The following is a 26,066-nucleotide window of genomic DNA, read 5'->3' as shown; positions in this document are numbered from 1 at the left end:
CTGCCTAGGAAGGATCCCACACCGCGTAGCAATATTCCAGCAGATGACAGACAAGTATAATGTAGGCTGTCTCTTTAGTGGGTTTGTCGCAACTTTTAAATGTTCTGCCAACAAAGCGCAGTCTTTGTTTCGGCTTCCCCACAATATTATCTATGTGGTCTTTCCAATTTAAGTTGCTCGTAATTGTAATTCCTAGGTATTTAGTCGAATTGACAGCCCTTAGATTTGTGCGACTTATCGTATACACAAAATTTATCGGATTTCTTTCAGTACCCATGTGGATGACCTTGCACTTCTCTTTGTTTAGTTCACATGAAACTAATACAGTGCAATAAGCTGTTTTAATAACATAATAAAAGAAACAAAAACGTTGCGTAAACATCAAATGCTCCATATCTGTGGCACTGTGCATCCAAAAACATAGCTAGGTCATTGACCACTAGACATAATAGCCAATCGAAATATTATAAAGTATGTGGCCCATGGAGGGATGGGAAAGAGGTGGTGGGAAGGGAAAAGGTAGGGAGGACAGTCATCCATGCAAATGAAACAGGATATTGAAAATAAGTGTGGGGGGGGGGGGGGGGGAAGGGGGATTATTTACTACAATTGAGCGACCGAGAAAAGTAGCGAGTAGTGAAAGAGGTGATAGAAAAGTAACGGCCATTTTAAAATAGCTATGCCCAATATATCTTAAAATAGCTAACCATAGTAAACATTATACACCAATTTATACTTAATGTGATGATGGAAAGCTTGCTCTAAATGCCGAAAAATGCAAGTCACAGCAAATGAGTAGGAATAACAATTCTGTAATGTTGAAATACAGTATGGTGTGTCATTTGACAACGTTACATCGATTAAATCTATGGCTTTATGTAAGAACAATGAAGTCAGTTTTTCACAAATTTGAAATACTTCACGTTGTCGGTTAAGGAAGTTACAAAGTTTTAAGAGGGCTATTCGTTTATTAAGGTCCGATCGGTATCGAAATGGAAACTACAGTGTAAATCAAAAATGTTTAATCATCAACAGTAAGCCACACCCTCTAGCTGCTTTTCTGCGTAGTTGCTGTTCTGACTTAGATATCTGTCATAGCGCTGAACCAGCTTTCCTATATCCTCGGAATAGAAGACAGCCACCAATGCTTTCCACCACTTTGGTACGCCGGTCTGCTGCTTGTTGTCAGTGCGAAGTTGTTGTTGTCATAGCCAGCAGTTCATTTCAGCAGAGATGAAACCGAGAGGGAGCTAAGTCCGGGGTGTTTGTTGGATGAACACTTTCCACCTAAAACGCTGCAGGAGCGTCTTTATCGCCCCTGCAGCGTGCAGCTGAGAATGGTTGTGAAGAAGGAAATGCATTGCAGTTACGTTATGTGGGCTGCATGAAATCAGGAGTAACCGTTCAGCAGATGCTCATACTTGTGGGAGAAAGTATTTCCTAGGCACATTTCGCACTCATTGTGCGCTCAGAACTGAAAAGAGCAATGTGGCGAGATCGATGGACGTGCTAGAGGCAGTGGATAACGCTTTCGTATGAAGCTTCACCGGATTTTCGCTGTCGCTCCCATTTCGCGACCAATCGGACGTTAATAAGCGAACAGCCATTATATATGTAAGAATAAGCAAATTTTAACTTCCGGAAAACCAATCTCATACCATAAACACGGAAGCACTTAATGCAGCAATAACAGATGCCTACACTGAAGGATCTTCCATAGCTTTTCACCAACATAACAGCCAATGTCAATAACGAGGGAGGAAAATCTGAAGTCGAGGAATAAAAGAAAATTCATTTAATTCTAGCGAGATCTAGCTATATGCCGAAGAAGATCGACAAAGAGAAATGTACACAAAAATCTAAGAATTATTTCCCGTGTTTTGATCTGCAAAATCGTTAACCAGCAGCCCTTTTATACTATGGGATAGCTCTCTATAAACAATCGGTGTGGACTCTCAATTTATTGTATGCTCTGAAAGTAACAAGCATGAATCTACACAGTATTGTATGTAGGGCGAAATTATTGCTGGCGGCGGGGGAAATGAACAGCTTCGCAGGCAGATGCTCAGATTAGCTCAATAAGTTGTTGATATCAATAAGTTTAGTGACTCCCACAGTTGCCAGAACAGGAATATTACCTTTTCAGTAACCCAGTCGCCCATATTTCAAGCGGAAAAGTTATGTAGTAGGAAGTTGGACGTTATTAATCATTAAGTACCACGAACCTTGTCACAATCACATAGAGGCCAACTCCATTCACGCAGCTGTCGAAAAAATAAAAAAGATACAACTGCGGAAATAGATACACCTAGAGAATCCACCAATACGGGTAGTCTAACTTGAAGAAAAAGATTTCCTTGGTTTCGGTGAAATTCTTCGTCCATGTTATCTTAGAAGAAAACAAAACCATTTTACGAGAGTCAGTTCCTTGGCTAAAGGTATAATGGCTGTAATGAGAGTAATTCACTTGGGAACGTACACTATAAATTTTATTTTGGCTCGCAGAAGGCATTTAAGATATTAAATATAACAAGAAGACGGAACTATCTGGTTAATCATGACCTTTACACCATTTACGAGATACCTATACGATTATCTGCACAAAAGATCAAAGACCTACAGCAGTCATCGCCCTTTATATATGCACAGAGTAGGAAGTTTTCCCAGAACCTGTTACGAAATCGTCAAGCAAGTGTACTTACCGGATGAAAGAGATGATGAATAACGTTACAGCGAGAAAATTACGTTTTATTTCTATTTTAAAAAGTTTTTTCGTCTTACTCCACCGTGGACTGCTACACACAGTGACGACTCCTCGCAGATAATGCCTTCAAATAATGTAACATACTACATTAGCTAAATTTGTTTCTCTTTATATAAATTTAAGAGGATAAGAATAAAATGTGGAACATGCACAAACTTTAATTACATGAGTACCTGAGTTTATTTTACTATCTAAAACAATAAGAAGAGGGGTGTTTCGTAATCGACAAATGTCAAAAACAATCAGTAGCTAAAAATTAATGAAACTAATTCACTACAAAAACAATCAACGTCAAGTAAATTATAATTAAGAAAAGTGATAAAGCCCTTTTAGACAGAAGAAATAATAGCATTTGAAATCAAATTTACTATTGCCAAAAGTATGACACTAGAGTAATAATGGCACTGAAACTCACTCTAAATTTCAACGCTTAGGTCCCACAAATTAGATTTTTGCACTAGAAATATAGGCGTAACATGGCAAAGCGATATGAGTCAGAGCGAGCACGTAAGGTCGGTTGTAGGGAAGAAGAATAACTGACTGTTTTATTGTGAAAATTCTAGGAAAACGACACTCGCCTATAAAGGAGATAAGGGTTGAGAACACGTGTGCGACCCATTTTCGAGTACTGCCCGAGTGTCTACTATATTCGTAGCCAGCAAGGGGCTGATTTGGTACGCTAACTCTAACACTACTACATCCAGTACTTATGCTATGTTAACAAACGCCCGGCACTGCGTGGCTTAAGTTACTGGTGTATTATTCAGATGGGCGTGGTGGTATCAAGTAATTGAGGATATATGGTGTGATCATGTGCCGCCTAATATTCTCATCTCGCCAAAGTCTTCCTAAATTTCACATTATTGGATACATTTGTTGGTCTGATACGGCACATGCTACTGTGCATGGGTAAAGGTATCATAAGTCAGAAAACTTTTCGTCATTGTTGGCATAAGGACACAGAAATTTGTAAAGGATTGCTGCTAGCATCCGAGGGTTTTGGTTTAATACTGTACGTCATATGTTTAAGATTGAATAACAAGTACAATGTTTTTGTTCAACTGATGTTTTTATATTTAAAGCTAGTTTGCGGCTTAATGGTTAACTTCAGGGAACAACTTTTTTTTAAATGGTATGCTATAGCTTGGTACATATTTTCTGAGAGCACCTATCGAGACAAATTCAATTATATGTAACAGTAAGGTCTTTGAAGGTCAACGAAGGTAACAAAGATGGCATGAACGTCCACTTACAGGTGGTGTTCTGTGTGATGACCATTGGTATCAATGCAGGGCTGCAATCTTTTTATCATGGGTTGAGTGGTATTCCTCATCACATCGGCACTTATCGAAGCACATGCTCTGACAATTCTCTCTCGTATATATTCAGGTGTAGTTGGAACGTCTTTGTAAACAATGTCTTTTACGAATGCCCAAAAAAAAAAAAAAAATCCAGAGGCGTCAAGTCTGGAGAACGAGGCTGCCACGACACATCTACCCCGCGTCCAATCCAACGATTTGGGCATTGTCTTTGCAGCTCATTTCTATCCATCAGCGAAAAATGTACCGGACACCCATCGTGTTCATACCACATTCAGTTCCTTGTTACTAAAGGTATTTCTTCCAATAACAGACTTAATATCTCTTGCAGGAATGTGGTGTACTTCTTACCATTAAGATTTCCTTAAATGAAATAGGGGCCTGTAATTCTGTTCTCCAGAGTCCCACACCACACATTCACTGACCATGGTTTTTTGTGTGCAACTTGCCGCAGCCAACACGGATTTTCAGTTGCCCAATAGTGCATGTTATGCAAATTAACATTCCCATGGTTCGTGAATGCAGCCTCGTCAGTAAATAAAATCAAATTAATAAATGTGTCATCCCTCTGAATCTGAAGTTGAGCCCATCGGCAGAATTCAATGTCACGTATACAATCCGTACCAGTTAATTCTTAGTGGAGACTGATATGGTAGGGATGATATTTATGGCGATACAGTACACGAACAACACTACTCTGGCTCATGCCAGATTCCCTTGCTATCTGACGCGAACTAACACAATGATCTCGAACCACAGTGGCAAGAGTGCCAATTTTCGTTTCCTCTTTAGTAACTTTTATTTCTGGGTATGTTTCCACTGCGTTAAATATGCAATTGTCCTCAATTTATCATACACATATTTAAATGCATGACGTGTAGGGTGAGTACGTTGAGGATATTATTCAGCATGTAAGTCTGTGGCTCTCACTTCATTTCATTGGCATTCTCCATAAATGAAAAGCACGTCGGCTTGTTCTTCGAAGGAATACATCATTCACATTCGCTTGATTCGACGATACTAGTCTTTCCGTTCCTATTAGTGCTGTATTACGAAACCGTGGAATGGTATTTAGATGTCAATGGCACGTTGGATGGATACGCCGTATTCGGCGTATATTTACTATGTGCTCGATGTACAAGAGAGAATTGTTAGAGCATGTGCTTCTATAAGAGCCGAAGTGATAAGGAATACCACTCAGCCCAAGATAAGAAGATTGCAGCACTGCACTGATGCCAAAGGTCATCACTTCGAACACCTTCTGTAAATGGACGTCATGCAACCTTTTTGACCTTCGCTGACCTTCAAAGACCTTACTGTTACACATTATCGGATTCGTCTCGATAGCCTCTATCAGAAAATACGTACCAAACTATAGCATCCCATTTAGAGAAACAAAGTTGACCTATGTATCTCTGACGCGACCCCACCTAGCAACAAAAAACCAACGTCATATTATGGCCCCCGTTGTCCCAGGCAACATTTGTCTCACAAACTTTTCAGCTACTATCATACTTTCGAGTTATTCTAAGTGGCAATAGTTAGTGACTCCATTGTATACCCCTTCGTTCCACTCCGCTGTTGCAAACGAAAGTTGCACCACGACTCAAGACACGAATTTGAATACAGCGAACAGCGGAAGAAAAATAATAATAATAATAATTTGTCACGAGTAAGGTATGAACATTATTCGCCCTCTTGGCAGTTCAACACCGTGACCCCTTGACCGCGACGCCGTTGAGCTTTCAGGCTGCTCTGTATTTAAGTTCTTGACCTTGGACCGTTCGCTGCTTCCATTTTGCTTCTTTTTTCACAGTTCAGTATACCTACTTCCTGTTTTCATGCTCGATCTGGTTTTCAGTTTTTCACTGCCTGCCCACCGGCCTCTCTTACCACTAAATCTGTTGGGGATTGCGATGGAGAGTTTCCCTTGTAAGCTGATAACGTCGGTGTTGAGCACCCGTAAGCTCGAAGAACTGCTGTATATTTTTTGAAACGGTCTTTGAATTCCCGGGACCGATATCTTCCTAGCATCTATATCGAAAAGAGGCAAAGATTGTTGAAACTGTCGAGTGCCTGGGCGAATGGGTACATATAAAGTTCTCGCGGAACCCTCAGTGCGCTAGTTCTACCAGCACCTGGAAAATTTATTTTAATTCGTCCACTTGGAACTAAAAATTCCGAAAAGTGTAATTAATGTTTACATTTTTGGAAGTGGTGTGCGCGCGTGAGTGCGTGCGTTGTGATGTTTTGGGGCGTATTTCATGCAATGACATGGACCTGCTCATCGAGGCTAGGTTGAACATTAACCAGGACGTATATCTGTACATTCTGGCTAGTCAAGAGTTGTTTTTTCTTCTGTATCTTTATGCTGTAGACACTCCCGTCTTCCATAATGACAGAAGCCGTGTTCACATGACTGCACGTATACATTTCTGGCTTTAAGAACGCGAACAGGCACAATATTGCACTTCAACAGGCCCGCTATATCATTCATTCTTACTCACTGAAAATTCTCACTCATTGAAAATATCTGGAATTATCTGGAAGAGCTCGTAAAACGTAGAAATCGACATCCCCCCCGATCTGGTAGCTCTATGGTATCTAATCACCAACGAGTGGGTTCAGCTAGCTACGGCACATATAAGGAAACCAGTGGACTCTGTTCCTCACTGAAAATTTGTCACTATCAGGGATAGACGTGTTGTCACATAACATTAGCGTGTTATGTATATCTGTACAGTACTCCGCAAGCATTGCGGAGGGTACCCTGTACCACTGCTAGTCATTTCCTTTCCTGTTCCACAGGCAATTAGAGCGAAGGAGAAACGACTGTCTATATGCCTCCGTATGAGTTCTAATTTCTCATAAGGTCTTTACACGCAATGTATGTTGGCGGCAGAAGGATCGTTCTGCAGTAGGCATCAAATGCCGATTTTCTAAATTTCCTCAATGGTGCTCGTGAAAAAAGCGTCATCTTTCCTCCAGGCAAGCCCATTTGAGTTCACGAAGCATCTCCGTAATACTTGTGTGCTGATCAAACCTGTCGGTAATAAATCTAGCAGCACTCCTCAATCGTTCGGGGTCTCTTTCTTTAATCACACCTGGTTGAGTTCCAAAACACTAGAACAGTACTCAAGAATCGGTCGCACTAGCGTCCTATACACCGTCTCCTTTATGGAAGAGCTACACTTCCTCTAAATTCGACTAGTGAAACGAAGTCCTGTTACCCACCAGAAGTACTCAATCCTTTTCATATTGCTTTGCAACGTTAGGCATAAACAATTAATCGATATGACAGCACCCTATAAAGCTGTATTCGAAAGTTACAGGACTTTTTTACCTACTCATCCGCATTAACTTAAATTTTATGCAGGGTGCTCCATTGATCGTGACCGGGCCAAATATCTCACGAAATAAGCGTCAAACGAAAAAACTACAAAGAACGATATTTGTCTAGCTTGAAGGAGGAAACCAGATGGCGCTATGGCTCTGAGCACTATGGGACTCAACTGCTGAGGTCATTAGTCCCCTAGAACTTAGAACTAGTTAAACCTAACTAACCTAAGGACATCACAAACATCCATGACCGAGGCAGGATTCGAACCTGCGACCGTAGCGGTCTTGCGGTTCCAGACTGCAGCGCCTTTAACCGCACGGCCACTTCGAGATGGCGCTACGGTTGGCCCGCTAGATGGCGCTGCCATATGTCAAACGGATATCAACTGCGTTTTTTAAAAAATAGATACCCCCATTTTTATTACATATTCGTGTAGTACGTAAAGAAATATGAATGTTTTAGTGGAACCACTTTTTTCGCTTTGCGATAGATGGCGCTGTAATAGTCACAAACATATGGCTCACAATTTTAGACGAACAGTTGGTAACAGGAAGGTTTTTTAAATTAAAATACAGAACGTAGGAACGTATGAACCTTTTATTTCGGTTGTTCCAATGCGATACATGTACCTTTGTAAACTTATCATTTCTGAGAACGCATGCTGTTAAAGCGTGATTACCTGTAAATACCACATTAATACAATAACTGCTCAAAATGATGTCCATCAACCTTAATGCATTTGGCAATACCTGTAACGGTATTCCTCTCAACAGCGAGCAGTTGGCCTTCCGTAATATTCGCACATACGTTGACAATGTTCTGACGCATGTTGTCAGGCGTTGTCGGTGGATCACGATGGCAAATATCCTTCAACATCCCCCACAGAAAGAAATCCGGGGACGTCAGATCCGGTGAACGTGCAGGCCATGGTATGGTGCTTCGGCGACCAATCCACCTGTCATGTAATATGCTATTCAATACCGCTTCAACAACACGCGAGCTATGTGCCGGATATCCATCAAGTTGGAAGTACATCGCCATTCTATCATCCAGTGAAACATCTTGTAGTAACATCGGTAGAACATTACGTAGGAAATCAGCATACATTGCACCATTTAGATTGCCATAGATAAAATGGGGGCCAATAATCCTTTCTCCCATAATGCCGTACCATACATTAACTCACCAAGGTCGCTGATTTTCCACTCGTCGCAGTCATCGTGGATTTTCCGTTGCCCAGTAGTGCATATTATGCCGGTTTACGTTACCTCTGTTGGTGAATGACGCTTCGTCGCTAAATAGAACGCCTGCAAAAAATCTGTGTCCAGTGGCAGAACTGTACACGACGTTCAAAGTCGTCGCCATGCAATTCCTGGTGCATAGAAATATGTTACGGGTGCAATCGATGTTGATGTAGCATTGTTAACAACGTTTTTGAGATTCCCGATTCTCGGGCAATTTGTCTGCTACTGATGTGCGGATTAGCCGCGACAGCAGCTGAAACAACTACTGGAGCATCATCATTTGTTGCAGGTCGTGGATGACGTTTCACATGCGGCTGACCATTTCCCGGCCGGCCGCGGTGGCCGGGCGGTTTTAGGCACTTCAGCCCGGAACCACGCGACTGCTACGGTCGCAGGTTCGTATCTTGCATCGGGCATGGATGTGTGTGATATCCTTAGTTTAGTTAGGTTTAAGTAGTTCTAAGTTCTAGGGAACTGATGACCTCAGATGTTAAGTCCCATAGCGCTCAGAGCCATTTGAACCATTTGAGCCATTTAAACACGGGTAATGTATCACGAAGCAAATACCGTCCGCACTGGTGGAATGTTACGTGATACCACGTGCTATTACAGCGCCATCTAAAAGCGAAAAAATCTGTCCAACTAGAACATTCATATTTCTCTACGTACTACACGAATATGTTATAAAAATGGGGGTTCCTATTTTAAAAAAGGCAGTTGATATCCGTTTGACATATGGCAGCGCCATCTAGCGGGCCAACTACAGCGCCATCTGGATTCCCCCTTCAAGCTGGACGAGTTTCGTTCTTTGTAGTTATTTCGTTTGATGCTTATTCCGTGATATATTTGGCCCGGTCACTATCAATGGAGTACCCTGTATACACAGGGAAAGCTGCCATTCATCTCACTAACTGTAAATTCTATATAAGTCCTCTTGTATACTCCTACGGTGACTCGATGACGACACCTTCCCGTACACCACTACATCATCATCAAACAGCCATGAATTGTTGCTCACCCTGCCGGTCAGATAATTTATGTGTAAAGAGAGTAATAGCAGTCCCGTCAGACTTTCATGGGGCACTCGCCGTCGAGACCAACGTACCGGGTTTTGTCACTGCGGTATTGGCCGCACTTTCGAACACGAGCGTCGCGAGTTACGCCGCCCCGATTCCTACAGCCGCCACCGCGGTACTAGGGCGCTGTCACGGATGGTTACGCCGCTGCCAATGAGATGCAAGCATCGCCTCTCCAGCGATCCAGCGCCGGGTCTACTTAAAGTCGGACATTCATGGCCAGAGCTAATTTTGTGTGTTTGCCACTTGAATAACATTTACAGACTTTTATAGTGGTCAGGGCTCGACATCTTCTGAATAGCTATTGCATTGAAGAATGAAAGATTTATAAATCTTTTGTGTCTGTATATACATAGGTTGTAACTTAAATAGTAGCAACACTGGTGTGGAGACACTATGCAATGGAATCTACTACTGTCGCTGATAGCACACGTTGTTGACATACCTGCCTTACCTACGAGCAAATGGATTCGCCCTCCCCACGTCACCGGCGTGCACACAATCGAGGTCTAACGTAACGGTGTCTATGTTTTCGAAACAGGAACAACGGCGTTGGATCAAGATTGAATGTGGTAGAGGTCGTGAAGAACGACAGTATCATCAAGGTCTTCAAGAGGCGTGCGGGGAATCGGCATAGCCTTACAGGACAGTAGCACGTTGGGTAAAAGCCTTCAACGAAGGTAGGCAAACTGTGGCAGCCATGCATCGGGCAGATCGTCCAAGCGTCTATGAAGAAGAAGTGCATGCTGTTGCTGCGTTAGTGGACAGAGATCGACGCCATACGATTCGTGAGCTCGCCCACGAAACCGGATTAGCGCATACGACTGTGCTTCGCATCCTGAAGGAACGCCTGGGCATGCCAAAAATTGCATCACGATGGGTTCTGCATGACTTGACGCATATGCAGAAATGAATGCGTTACGACGGGACGCACTTGGAGCGCTATGAGAGCGAAGGAGAGGCTTTCTTACGCCGTATCGTAAGAGACGTGGGCCACATCGTACGAGCCAAAAGTGAAACGCCAATTCAACGAATGGCATCATTATGGGTCGCCCACGAAAGTCGAATGTGCGTCAGAGCCCCAGTATGGTGAAAGTTATGGCGATTCTCGTGTACTGGCTCTGAGCACTATGGGACTTAACATCTGTGGTCATCAGTCCCCTAGAACTTAGAACTACTTAAACCTAACTAACCTAAGGACATCACACACATCCATGCCCGAGGCAGGATTCGAACCTGCGACCGTAGCAGTCGCGCGGTTCCGGACTGAGCGCCTAGAGCCGCTAGACCACCGCGGCCGGCAATTCTCGTGTACGACTGTGATGGTGTTATCCTAACTCATTACGTTTCTCCAGGGCAGATCGTCAGTTCACATTATTACTGCTCCTTTTTGGAGCATCACCTGCGACCAGCTTTGCGAAAGAAGCGGCGACACTTTCTGCGCAACCCACCCATCATTTTGCACGACAATGCGCGGGCGCATACAGCGCAACCTGTGGCTGCTCTGTTCGGTCGATAGAACTGGGAAGTATTGTACCATCCACCATACTCCCCGGACTTAAGTCCTTGTGACTTTTATTTGATTCCGAAGACAAGGAACCACTTCGTGGCATTCGCTTCATAACTGTTCTAGAGATTAGACAGGCAGTAGACCGCTCCATTCGCACCATCAACAGAACAGGCTCTACTAACGGTATACTACGCCTTCCACATCGCTGGCAACGGGTTCTACACAACGCCGGTGTCTACTTTGAAGGACAATAACAGGTGCAGACATATAACTCTTTTGTACCGGTTGTGAATAAGTAATTGCCACTATTTAAGTTCCAACCCTCATATTTCTACATTCAAATATACTATTAGCAACTGGCGCTGCAACCACAACAGCAAAGTTATGTACTATTTTTACTGTTTGATATGAAGTGTAGAATAAATTAATATCTGAATTCTGTGTTCATCAACAGCATCTGTTCCTCGCTTCTGTATCCACTGAAGAACCACACACTGTGCAAAGCAAGAGATAACAGTCACTTGGAAAGTCTTCGAGCCACTCGCATATCTGGGACCTTCGTCAACACTCTGAGGTGGAAGGGGGAGGAACAGGTGATTAATTTTTGTTCAGTGTGATCTCAAACATTCTACATTTGCCACGCATGCATCTCTGAAATGCAACTATGACACCAGTCAGTTTAGGAAAAGCAGCTTAGGAGCTTCAGTTTATCTATAGCGTAGCACGTAGTCTTAACCACTTGCGTTCAGAGAATTTAGCTACCCAACACCTTACTATAGGAATTGTAGCGATCTGCATAGGATCGACGCTTGGTGCAATGCCTGATCGTTGTCCCTCAACATAAATGTGATACGCTGCTCACATACTTGTCATTGTATGATCACGCGATTGACGAACAGTCACTGGATGCAGGTGCATCCATTAAATATCTGGCAGAATGCGTATGGAGCGTTTTAAAGTGGCGCCACCCTCTAATATTCACATCTAATAAGTTGACTTTAACCTCCCTTTTTCCTCTATTTGATTTAGGTTCAGAATTTTCAGTTATATTTTCCTTTTAAATATCGGCAGCCTAAAATCCGAGTATACACTAAAACAGTGCTATTGCCACATAAGTTAATATGCGGATATCCCTATGATTATCACTCCTTAAGGAATCTGCTATCAACCCAAACAATTTCTCTTTTCCACTGCGATGTAGGACATGCCCTGTAAAGTCCCCCTTGCTGATACCATCAACGAAAACCAAACCTTTGTTTGACTCTGTAACTTACGGTGGAAGATGTTCTAAATCCATGTTGACCCAATTCACAGTGCTCAAGAACCAGGATAGGCGTGACGCCTCAAAACAGGAAGATACTCTATCTGTGTGTGGTCTATTACGGAAGCTGTCTTTATAAGATGACTCTCAGTGTTGTAAATATTGTTTCGTGCTCCATCCACTACTGAATCCATATACTCGTTTCAAAAATTTTTTCACAAAGAAACTATATTCTCCACTACTTGGCTAACACATACATTTGGCTCGAAGAAGTTTGTGACTTGGTACTCACCTAATTTCTTCCGAAACAACTAGCCCACATCTCTTCCTGATTATCACCTGAGAGAAGAACTTTCCTCTTTTTTTGGTTCTTACTCCGAAACCAGTGGTTTCTAGCTGAAGTGCTTATTGTAGCTTGGATACCCTCCCTCATCTAAATGAAGTAGTAGAGCAATGCTATTTTGGACTGCAGAACAAAGCTATTTTGGACTGCAGAACAAAGCTATTTTGGACTGCAGAACAAAGCTATTTTAGCGTGCACAGAAAAGCTATTTTAGCGTGCACAGAAAAGCTATTTTAGCGTGCACAGAAAAGCTATTTTAGCGTGCACAGAAAAGCTATTTTAGCGTGCACAGAAAAGCTATTTTAGCGTGCACAGAAAAGCTATTTTAGCGTGCACAGAAAAGCTATTTTAGCGTGCACAGAAAAGCTATTTTAGCGTGCACAGAAAAGCTATTTTAGCGTGCACAGAAAAGCTATTTTAGCGTGCACAGAAAAGCTATTTTAGCGTGCACAGAAAAGCTATTTTAGCGTGCACAGAAAAGCTATTTTAGCGTGCACAGAAAAGCTATTTTAGCGTGCACAGAAAAGCTATTTTAGCGTGCACAGAAAAGCTATTTTAGCGTGCAGAGAAAAGCTATTTTAGCGTGCAGAGAAAAGCTATTTTAGCGTGCAGAGAAAAGCTATTTTAGCGTGCGCAGAAAAGCTATTTTAGCGTGCGCAGAAAATCTATTTTAGCGTGCGCAGAAAAGCTATTTTAGCGTGCGCAGAAAAGCTATTTTAGCGTGCGCAGAAAAGCTATTTTAGCGTGCGCAGAAAAGCTATTTTAGCGTGCGCAGAAAAGCTATTTTAGCGTGCGCAGAAAAGCTATTTTAGCGTGCACAGAAAAGCTATTTTAGCGTGCACAGAAAAGCTATTTTAGCGTGCACAGAAAAGCTATTTTAGCGTGCAGAGAAAAGCTATTTCAGCGTGCAGAGAAAAGCTATTTCAGCGTGCAGAGAAAAGCTATTTCAGCGTGCAGAGAAAAGCTATTTTAGCGTGCAGAGAAAAGCTATTTTAGCGTGCAGAGAAAAGCTATTTCAGCGGGCAGAGAAAAGCTATTTCAGCGGGCAGAGAAAAGCTATTTTAGCGGGCAGAGAAAAGCTATTTTAGCGTGCAGAGAAAAGCTATTTTAGCGTGCAGAGAAAAGCTATTTTAGCGTGCAGAGAAAAGCTATTTTAGCGTGCAGAGAAAAGCTATTTTAGCGTGCAGAGAAAAGCTATTTTAGCGTGCAGAGAAAAGCTATTTTAGCGTGCAGAGAAAAGCTATTTTAGCGTGCAGAGAAAAGCTATATTAGTGTCCAGTACAAAGCTATTTTATTGTCAGTACAAAGTTGTCAGATATTGACTTCTTCCTGTGGCCCCTATTTCCTGCTACCACTTCCCACGTATCCTTAATTTTCTCCTCCTTTGACCTTTCCAATTTTTTCTGAGTTTCCCCTCCTGTTCAGCTATTGTCCTCTCTCGCCCTCAGGCTCTACAACATTTCTCACGCCACTTCATCTCCTCCAATGAAGCCATATATCACAATAGCTGCAACGCACCGCAGATCTCCTCCTAAACCACAGGACCGATTTCAACCAAACTTGGTACACATGTCACTCTATCTACAAAAAATCGCTGTGGGGGTAAGAACCACCTAGCTATCAAAGGTGGGGGTGAGGACAAAAGAGCAATGTAACGCAAGACTTGTATATCCAGATTTCAGTCGTTGAGTATTTGTGAATGAGAGCACCTACTGACCCGCGACAAACTATATACATAATTTAAAACGTTTGCGAAACTTTTTCTCTCTGATAAACTGACTGTACGACACAAAGATCAGGAGTTATGAAACCATGAACACTGAGGTGCATGAAAAACAGCCGCACAATGCGTCTTTAGTACTAACTCTACTCCAAATACATTTGTCAGACAGTATGAAAATATTCTAGTGAATGTACCTGCGAAAATTATATTTTACACCATTTTTCTCTGTATATAGACATAATAAAGATAAAGCTGCATGAAAACGAAACTGAAGGGCAAAATTCGCTACAGATACAGACGAAATACGTGTACCAAAATGTGTGAAATATGTTAAATATATGTGAAGAACAGTGTCAAAAACGGTGAGGAGCTTTACGTACAGTATCCTTATCAAAACAAGAAAAAAATTAGTAAATGTGGTCTCTACAATGCATACCTTAGAGCCGTGAGCACTTGTTCACCTTCGATACTATTTAATACTGTTCTTCTACTTCAAGCTCTTTACTTTCCATATATTTGGATGGGGTAGTACGGACCAGAACAAAAATGAAGTCCAATAATCATGGGCTCTAAAATTCACACCCTAAGAACTATGAGCGTTTCTTCATCGTCGCTGGCGTGAACCACATCTCTTCTACTGAACAAGTGCTCATAGCTCGTAGGGTGTGAACTTTAGAGCCCATGTTTGCTGGACTTTTTTTCCTTGTTCTGGTCCGTACTACCTCCTTCCAAAATGTGGAAAGTAAAGAGCTTGGAGTAGAAGGAAAGTATTTCATAGTATCGAAGATGAACAAGTGCTCACGGCTCTTAATGCAAGCATTGTAGAGCGCAAATTTACTAATTTTTTCTTGTTTTGGTGTGAGGAACCTGTCCCTTAGGCTTGTCGTGTTTTCTGGGACATCCAGTATATGTGATACATATATACTCTGGTAAAGCAGGGGGTAAAAATCTCATGGATCAATTTCAACCAAGCTTGGAACCTTTATTACTCTCTGGAGAGAAATACTGTGAGGGTGAGAGCCACCAGCCTGCTATTAGGGTAGGGTGACTACTTGGAGGGAGAGCGGGGGAGGGGGAAGGGGAGAGAGAATGTAGGTGGGATGAGATGCACAGAGAAGAGGAAGGAGGAGATGGGCACACACAGGGAGAGGGAGGAGGTCGTGCACTGACAGGGGAAGAGCAGGAAATGGACAGAGAAAGGCAGGAGGATGAGATGGATGAAGAGAGGGAGAGGAGAAGATGGATAGCGAGAGGATGGAGGAGGAGATCGACAGTGAGTTGGTGAGAGGAAGTGGTGGACGGAATGGGAAAGGAGAGAGGGACTAACAACAAACTGGAGCAAATACATACCGAGGCAACGCCGTGAACTCAAAAAAGAAAAAAAAAATGGCTCTGAGGACTACGGGATTTAACTTCTGGGGTCACCAGTCCCCTAGAACTTAGAACTACTTAAACCTAACTAACCTAAGGACATCACGCACATCCATACCCGAGGCAGGATTCGAACCTGCGGCAGTAGCGTTCGCGCGGTTCCAGACTGTAGCGTGTACTCAGTGTTTGTATGAAACTTAATATTTATGAGAAATGAATTGAATGTACACATGGAATCACCGCACGGAAACAGAGATATTATCATTATTGCTAAACGTAAATGGCATTGTAAAAACCTATTTTAGAAAATAATAAACTGGTAGCCAAGAACGCAGGAATTATTTTTATTCCATGATTACCGTTTTCGGCGAAATTAAAGTAGCCATCATCGGATCTAGAGAGGACAGAAAACACTATAAAAGTGGACTTGGATTCCACTTGTATAACATGTATATATGTAAATTTAGTTACATACCTTGGGACACATACAGGTTACAACATCAAGGCAAACAATGGTGATATTCATAGTTGCCTGTAACACGCAAGCCTTACAAAATTATCGTAAGTAGCACATAGGCGTCCAAGAGAGATGACATAAATGTTAAGTGTCTCCATCACATACAAGCGCAAGCTAGCTACTACCGCATCTCCGGCCCTGTTCTTAACCGAGCGGGGTGGCGCAGTGGTTAGCGCACTGGACTCGCATTCGGGGGGACGACGGTTCAATCCCATGCCTGGCCATCCTGATTTAGGTTTTCGGTGATTTCCCTAAACCTATCCAGGCAAATACCAGGATGGTTCCTTTAAAAGGGCACGGCCTTCCCCGTCCTTCCCTAATTCTATGAGACCGATGACCTCGCTGTTTGGTCTCTTCCCCCAAACAATCCAATCCAATCCATGTTCTTACACTACAGGCCGGGTAGCGAGATGGCGCTTGCAGAAGAGGCGCCAATGAATGTCACAGCTCGCGTCATAACAGGCCCTGCGTGTGTGGTAACATTACGTCATTAGGGCTTTTACATAATTCTAGAGATTACTGTATCACGTAAACATATACAAAACTTATGAAACCTGCATACCTACACAATAAGACATATGGGAAAGCAAATACAAATTTCATGAGAACTGCAGAACGTATAGGACCAGAGATATGTACATTTTTGTAATTCTGCAGTTCTCTGCTAGCGCCATCTCGCAACGCGGCCTGTGGTGTTAGAAAAGAGCCGGAGTTGCAGTAGTAGCTAGCTTGTATGTGATGGAGACACTTAACATTTATAACGTCATCTCTCTTGGACGCCTATGTGCTACTTACGATAATTTTGTAAGGCCTGCGTGTTACAGGCAGCTATTAATATCACGATTGTTTGCCTTGATAATGTAACCTGTATGTGTCATAAGGTATGCAACTAAATTTACATGTATACATGTTATATAAGTGGAATCCAAGTCCACGTTTATAGTGTTTTCTGTCATCGCTAGATCCGACGATGGCCACTTTAATTTCGCCGAAACCGGTAATCATGGAATAAAAATAATTCCTGCGATCTCGGCTACCAGTTTGTTTTACAAGCATCTACATCGCTCCCACATGAGGACAATGTGATCCCTACAAAACTATTTTAGAAAGTTCAGTGCAAACTGCTAGAATCCAGAAGTTCCACTAACTGGAGAACCACCTCTGTGTATAAAAAAAAGAGCTGAAATATCAAGCCATACTAAACAAAGAAGTCATACTCAATAGTGAACCAAAGGATTGTGACCACTGCCTACCATGATACTGAATGTCGCCTGTTGGCACTGCAGACACTTGACGCGGTAAGAAAAGTATGTAAGCGGAACAGAGACGAATGGGAAATCATTCTAGCGACAATACGGGCTGTGACCGCGCACTCTCATTGATAGAAGAGTTTCTGATAAAGATCGGAGTGTTACGTCCCGGCACCTCGGAAACGGTGAAGCTACTCAGCAGTTCGCATGCTGCTGTCATGAGCGTCTATGGGAAGTGGTCTAACGACAGAGAAACCACAAAACGGCGGCATGTGCAGGACTTCCACGCTTCATCACTCAACGTCTAGCTATGTGAATCAAAACAGATTAAGATCTCCCGCTGATCTGACGACAGAGTACAATGCTGGTGCGGCAGAAGTGTTTCGGAGCACACCGTATAAGCACTGAAGGCAGGGCTCAGCAGCAGCCACGTCTATGTTTTCTCATCTTGACCCAACAACATGGTCAGTTACGACTGCAGAGACCACCGTATCACAGAGGTGCACTGTTGATCAATGGAAACTTGTCCCTGGTCGAATGAATCATTTTTCTTCTTACACCAAGCCGGCCTTGTGTCCAGATATACCGCCATTTCTAAGAACGGCTGTTCGAAACGTACATCTCGCTCAAGACAGTCTGGTGATGGCAGCTTTATTCTTTGGGGGACATTGACATGGGCTTCCGTAGCACCTGTTTGGAAATTTGTGATAAGAGCTTATGGGACCAAACTGCTGAGATCATCCGTCCATAAGCTTACACAGTACCTAATCTAACTTAAACTTACGCTAAGACCAACACACCTACCCATTCCAGAGGGAGCACTCGAACCTCCGTCGCGGAGCCGCGCGAATGGTGACAGGATGCCTCAGACCACGTGGGTGCCCGGCGCAACCGTGGGACCTGTGATAGTAATCAAAAGCACCATGACATCTGATGGACTACATGGACATTATTGCGAACTACCTGCATTCCGTGATCTCTCCCGCGATGTCGGTGGTATCTATCTGAAGGATAGTTCTCTGTGTCACAGCGCCAGAATGGCGCTGCAGTACTTTGAGGAACATTATATTGAATTCACATTGATTTCTTGGCCGAAAAATTTTCCTAACGCAGACGCGATGGAACACACGTAGAACGCTATCGAGCGCCAGATCCCCGTCCACAAAACACCAGTCTAATATGCAAGAATTGCGCCACATATGCGTAGACACCTGGTGCTGCATACGAGGGTGAATGTTTATGTTACGCCCCTTTATCTCTGATCGTTTGTTGCTTTCGTTTCCATTATTTTCCTCCACATCTCGAACTTTTCTGTCAGAGTCGCAACGTCAGAGCAAGAGGTACGGTCATCTATCACGTAGCTCATTTAAATCAGTTTTCTCATAACAGAGGGCGTAAAGTCGTTCGAAGAGACTTTCGGTACGCCGCACTGGGAGGCCGCACTGTCTGAGGCGGCTTGTCACGGCCAGCGCTGCTCCCTCCGTCGGATGTGCGAGTCCTCTCTCGGGCAAGGGTGTGTGTGTGTGTGTGTGTGTGTGTGTGTGTGTGTGTGTGTGTGTGTGTGTTGTCCTTAGCGTAACTTGGTTTAAGTTAGATTAATTAGTGCGTAAGCTTAGGGACCGATGACCTCAGCATTATAGTCCCATAAGACCTCAGCACAATTTTTTTTTACTATCAGTACAGTTCAGGGGCAACGCCCTCAGGAAAACTCAAGTGCACGCATAACAAACAGTTTTATGGGAAGCAGTTGAGAATGCATCTCACCGACGTTGCCCGAGAACCAGCATGACTGGAAAGATAATACATGCTTTGTTACCCATCTTATTGAAACCATTTCAGCTGTTTTATTTCTCAGTACGATTTATCCTGGTTGCCCAAACTATAAAGGTTACTGAAGACTATCGAAGAATAACAGTGTTGAAATTGCTACTGACGCTGACAGGAACTACGTCAGTGCTCAGGCGATCATTACTGACAACCTTGGATTTCGTAAAGTGTCCGCAAGAGGGGTGCCTCGCCTTCTCACTGTGTAACAGAAATTTCAGCGTCTAGAGATGTGCAAACGGCTACTCACACCCTACCAAATTGAAGGAGAACATTTGTGCACCGTACTATGGCCTCTGATTTTTGGCGAGCATTATCAGGTCGTCTGCATACTTGATGGTGTTGATGAGACGTCCTCCTACTTTGAAGTAGGTGGAAACAGGAAGAAAATACGGCATGGAAATCAACATCGAAAAATTAAAAGTGATGAGCATATCAAAACGTGAGAAACACTTGAAGATAACTTGACAATCGGGAATTGGAAAATATGAGTAAGTTCAAGTACCTGGGAAATTTTATCACAAAGGATGCCAACTGCAGCAACGAAATCCGAGCAAGAATCGCTATGGCCAAAGCTGCTTTCAACAAGAAGAGGACTCTGATGACCAGCAAGTTAAGTTTGGCATTGAGGAAAAAACTAATGAAGTGCTACATTTGGAGCATTGCACTGTATGGAGCAGAGATATGGACCACGAGGAAGGAGAAAAAAAATACTTAGAGAGCTTTGAAATGTGGTGCTGGAGGCGAATGGAAAAGATCAAGTGGACAGAACACATAAAAAATGACTAAGTACTGCTAAGAGTAGGAGAGGAGAGAAGTAGTCTGCGTAAAAGTCTTCAGAGAAAAGCCAACTGGATTGGACATGTACTTAGACACGAGGGACTCATATATGTCATCGAAGGGAAACTCAGAGGCAACGCAGGACGAGGAAGAAGAAGAATTCAACATCTGGACGACATGAAAGATGGAAGGAGATAACAACAGACTGAAGGAAGAAGCTGAAGACAGGGAACAGTGGAATCAGAAATTCTCCGTACGAAGACATGGACCTGCCACTAGGCAGAATACTGCATAGTAATAGTAATAACTATGACCTCCGATGAAATGTGGGGGTTCCATTACATGACGAAATCTGGTAACAGCAGCATCGAATGACGCAAAAAGAATGAATGTGCACCTGCCAAAGCCAAAAACTGTTACTCTGCAGGAAAGGTTCTTGCGGAAGTCTTTTTTGATTTTGAAGTAGTTCTTCTCATCAATTTTCTCCACGAATGTCATAATGTGGGCGCTCCTAGCACCAACTTTTGAAGCAAACAAGCGTGCATATCGTTAGAGAAGATGCTCATTTCCAATCCGGGATGTGACCGTGCTTCATGACAACGCTCAAGCCCACACAGCTGCCCAAACTCGACAAAGCATTCAGGAATTGTACTGGAACCCAGTCTACAGTCGCCGGCCGCTGTGCCCGAGCGGTTCTAGGCGCTTCAGTCCGGAACTGCGCTGCTACTACGGTCGCAGGTTCGAATCCTGCCTCGGACATGGATGTGTGTGATGTCCTTAGGTTAGTTAGGTTCGAGTAGTTCCAAGTCTAGGAGACTGATGACCTCAGATGTTAAGTCCCATAGTGCTTAGAGCCATTTGAACCAAGGGGTAACCTGTAAGCCACACTCACAGCAATTGATAATTCCAGTCTTTTCCTCATCAGTGACAATGTAATCAGGCTTGACGCTTAGCGACTTACATGTGTTTGGACCACTAAAAATAATTAAAAAAACAGTTACAGGACACAGAGTTGACGGCGATGTCGATGTCGAAATGTTCCTGCGCGACTTGCTCCAGTTTAATTTTACAAAAACAGGATCAAAAAACTGCCTGTCCACTGGGAAAAATCTGTTTCCCGACCAGGATTCTGTATAAAAAGGTACGTTTGTGTGTACGATTTTTTTTATCTTAAACTTATAACAATTTCCGATTTATATTTGGTTCGTGCACCCGGAAATCTAAAAAAAGTAGTCGAATTAATGTCACACAAAATAGGTGTGGTATTGCGTTCCAGAGGTTCAAATGGTTCTGAGCACTATGCGACTTAACTTCTGAAGTCATCAGTGGCCTATAACTTAGAACTAGTTTAACCTAACTAACCTAAGGACATCACACACATCCATGCCCAAGGCAGGATTCGAACCTGCGACCGTAGCGGTCGCTCGGCTCCAGACTGTAGCGCCTAGAACCGCACGGCCACTCCGGCCGGTATTCCAGAGGTCAAACAACAGGCTAGCAAGAGGGTAGTCATGAAGTTGTGACTGATTAGTGTGTTTACTAGCCTTTTTTACTGTTGTTTTCTATGTTGTACGTCTACTTGCTTATCCTCTTCCTAAAACTTGCATTCACTCCTGGCTTTTAACTTGAAATCTAGTGCTCTGACACGAATAATAAGAAAAGAGTAAACTGTTGAAATACTGTCGTGTGACGCCAGACGTGATAATGTTAACAGAACAACACACAGGTTTTAGTACAGCCAGAGAGAAACTTCGCCGCCCTGGAGAGATGGCCAACGTCAAACCCGCTCGGCACCGCTTCGCCATTTGTCTGCCTCGATGTTAACTAGAGCCGGGATCTCAACGGGACGGAGGCGGAACACGAACCTTGTGTGAGGAACGCAGCTGACATCCGTCCAAAGGTCAAAGGGCGGCGGAGGTGCGCCACAGGGGGTATCGTGCGCAGCCACGCGCTGCGATGGCGCTGGAGTGCCCGGCCTCCCTCCCCCTGGGTCTCTTCTTCTCAGGGACTCGCTTTAACCAAAGAAGCAACCAATCCACTTTCAAAGCACCTCCCCAAGTTGATCAAACCTGGCGCATATGCAGAGGTGTCAAAATAATACAACACTTTTCGTTTTTGCCCAATTTAATTAGTAAAGGGTAAAAAACATACCAAAACGTAATTTGGCAAATTAGGTTTAGAGGGAATATCTTCAAATCATGAAATATTAAAAATGTGTTTCATAGAAAAGCTCAGATGTAATCACCGTTCTTGAAAAGAGTATAATCAACTTTTGTAATAATTTGAAATTTTGCAAAGTGCCACACCACCATTAATTAATTTTGCAAGATGAAAACTTATGCTGCAATATAAGTGGAAGAAGTTCTCACATCACATCCATCTACGTTTTACAAAGCTGTTTCTGTCATGCCATTATTGGAGAATCAGTCATATACAATTTGGTGTCTATTATTCTAATTGTTTGTGTTCTTGTTTTTGTTCTATGGTTTAACTCTTTTTTGTCTTTTTTCAGTTTATCATCTTACACGGGTGAATTTCGGTAACTCAGAATAATAAGTAACATAAGTAACATAAGTGACATAAAATCATTACAGTACTGATAATATGTAAACAAATGCTTAAAACATAGCGTTTTTTATATCATGCACACAGTGTGCTCAAAAATAGTGTCTACTACTTTGAGAGGTGGTAGCACTCATCGAAACAAGAAAAACACACTATGTCATCAAAAGTATCCGGAACCCCCCAACAACATGCGTTTTTCATATTACACTCCTGGAAATGGAAAAAAAGAACACATTGACACCGGTGTGTCAGACCCACCATACTTGCTCCGGACACTGCGAGAGGGCTGTACAAGCAATGATCACACGCACGGCACAGCGGACACACCAGGAACCGCGGTGTTGGCCGTCGAATGGCGCTAACTGCGCAGCATTTGTGCACCGCCGCCGTCAGTGTCAGCCAGTTTGCCGTGGCATACGGAGCTCCATCGCAGTCTTTAGCACTGGTAGCATGCCGCGACAGCGTGGACGTGAACCGTATGTGCAGTTGACGGACTTTGAGCGAGAGCGTATAGTGGGCATGCGGGAGGCCGGGTGGACGTACCGCCGAATTCCTCAACACGTGGGGCGTGAGGTCTCCACAGTACATCGATGTTGTCGCCAGTGGTCGGCGGAAGGTGCACGTGCCCGTCGACCTGGGACCGGACCGCAGCGACGCACGGATGCACGCCAAGACCGTAGGATCCTACGCAGTGCCGTAGGGGACCGCACCGCCACTTCCCAGCAAATTAGGGACACTGTTGCTCCTGGGGTATCGGCGAGGACCATTCGCAACCGTCTCCATGAAGCTGGGCTACGGTCCCGCACACCGTTAGGCCGTCTTCCGCTCACGCCCCAACATCGTGCAGCCCGCCTCCAGTGGTGTCGCGACAGGCGTGAATGGAGGGACGAATGGAGACGTGTCGTCTTCAGCGATGAGAGTCGCTTCTGCCTTGGTGCCAATGATGGTCGTATGCGTGTTTGGCGCCGTGCAGGTGAGCGCCACAATCAGGACTGCATACGACCGAGGCACACAGGGCCAACACCCGGCATCATGGTGTGGGGAGCGATCTCCTACACTGGCCGTACACCACTGGTGATCGTCGAGGGGACACTGAATAGTGCACGGTACATCCAAACCGTCATCGAACCCATCGTTCTACCATTCCTAGACCGGCAAGGGAACTTGCTGTTCCAACAGGACAATGCACGTCCGCATGTATCCCGTGTCACCCAGCGTGCTCTAGAAGGTGTAAGTCAACTACCCTGGCCAGCAAGATCTCCGGATCTGTCCCCCATTGAGCATGTTTGGGACTGGATGAAGCGTCGTCTCACGCGGTCTGCACGTCCAGCACGAACGCTGGTCCAACTGAGGCGCCAGGTGGAAGTGGCATGGCAAGCCGTTCCACAGGACTACATCCAGCATCTCTACGATCGTCTCTATGGGAGAACAGCAGCCTGCATTGCTGCGAAAGGTGGATATACACTGTACTAGTGCCGACATTGTGCATGGTCTGTTGCCTGTGTCTATGTGCCTGTGGTTCTGTCAGTGTGATCATGTGATGTATCTGACCCCAGGAATGTGTCAATAAAGTTTCCCCTTCCTGTGACAATGAATTCACGATGTTCTTATTTCAATTTCCAGGAGTGTAGATGTATTGTGCTGTAACTTACTGCCATGTACTCGGTATCAGCGACATCAGTAATCATTTGACATCGTGAGAGAGCAGAATGAGGCGCTCCGCAGAACTCACGGACTCCGAATGTGGTCAGATGATTGGGTGTCAGTTGCGTCATACGTCTGTACGCGATATTTCCACACTCCTAAACATCCCTAGGTCCACTGTTTCCGATGTGATAGTGAAGAGGAAACGTGAAGGGACACGTACAGCACAGAAGCGTACAGGCCGACCTCGTCTGTTGACTGACAAAGGCCGCAGCCAGTTGGAGAGGGTTGTAATGTGTAATAGGTAGACATATATCCAGACCATCACACAGGAATTCCAAACAGCAGTAGGATTAACTGCAAGTACTATGACAGTTAGGCGGGAGATGAGAAAACTTGGATATCATGGTCGAGTGGCTATTCATAAACCACACATCACGCCAGTAAGTGCCAAACCACGCCTCGGCTGGTGTAAGGAGTGTAAACATTGGACGATTGAAGTGGAAAGACGTTGTGTGGAGAGAGAAATCACGGTACACAATGTGGCGATCCGATGGCAGGGTGTGGGTATGGCGAAATGCCTGGTCAACGTCATCTGCGAGCAAGTGTAGTGCCAACAACAAAATTCGGAAGCGGTGGTGTTATGGTGTGGACGTGTTTTTCATGGAGGGGCTTGCGCCCCTTGTTGTTTTGCGTGACACTATCACAGCACAGAACGACATGTTTTAAGCCCCTTCTTGCTTCCCACTGTTCAAGAGCAATTAGGGGATGGCGATTGCATCTTTCAACTCAATCGAGCACCTGTTCATAATGCATGGCCTGTGGCGGAGTGGTTACATACCGATCACATCCCTGTAATGTACTGACCTGCACAGAGTCCTGACCTGAATCCTATTGAACATCTTTGGGATGTTTTAGAGCCCCGACTTCGTGCCAGGCCTCACTGACCGACATCGATACCTCTCCTCCGTGAAGTAATGGCTGCCATTCGCCAAGAAACCTTCCAGCACCTGATTGAACTTATGCCTGCGAGAGTGGAAGCTGTCATCAAGGCTAAGGGTGGGCCAACGCTATATTGAATTTCAGCATTACCGATGGAGGACGCCACCAACTTGTAAATTTTCAGCCAGGTGTCCGGATACTTTTGATCACATAGTGTAAGTGCAATAAACATGGGTACGGAAAAGCATAGGTTCCAAGATAAACACGTCTTGATCGGGACGGCTGCGCCACGCTTGATTGCGGATATTAGCATAGTCGTTGAAGTGGCGGTCAGTCAGATGTTTCGGCAGGGTATTATGATGTCTTATTCACAATACTCTACCATCAGGTAGTCTGCAGTCAGCTGTGTGGTTCGAGTCGTCTTGTCGGCTACGTTAGTTTTCGTCGTATTTGTGGGCCTTATTGTAGAGTTCTGCCGAAACTGGATACGTAGCCAGGTGTTTTATTTTCTTGCAAACGCGGATTCACTTATGTGTTTATTATTATTTCATTGTTTGTACGTACAAATGGTGTAGTACATTTACATTTTCTCT

The sequence above is a fragment of the Schistocerca serialis genome, chromosome 9, assembly GCF_023864345.2.
Source record: "Schistocerca serialis cubense isolate TAMUIC-IGC-003099 chromosome 9, iqSchSeri2.2, whole genome shotgun sequence".
NCBI lineage: Eukaryota > Metazoa > Arthropoda > Insecta > Orthoptera > Acrididae > Schistocerca > Schistocerca serialis.
The sequence above is the reverse complement of the archived record's forward strand: the minus strand, read 5'-3'. Positions refer to the sequence as shown.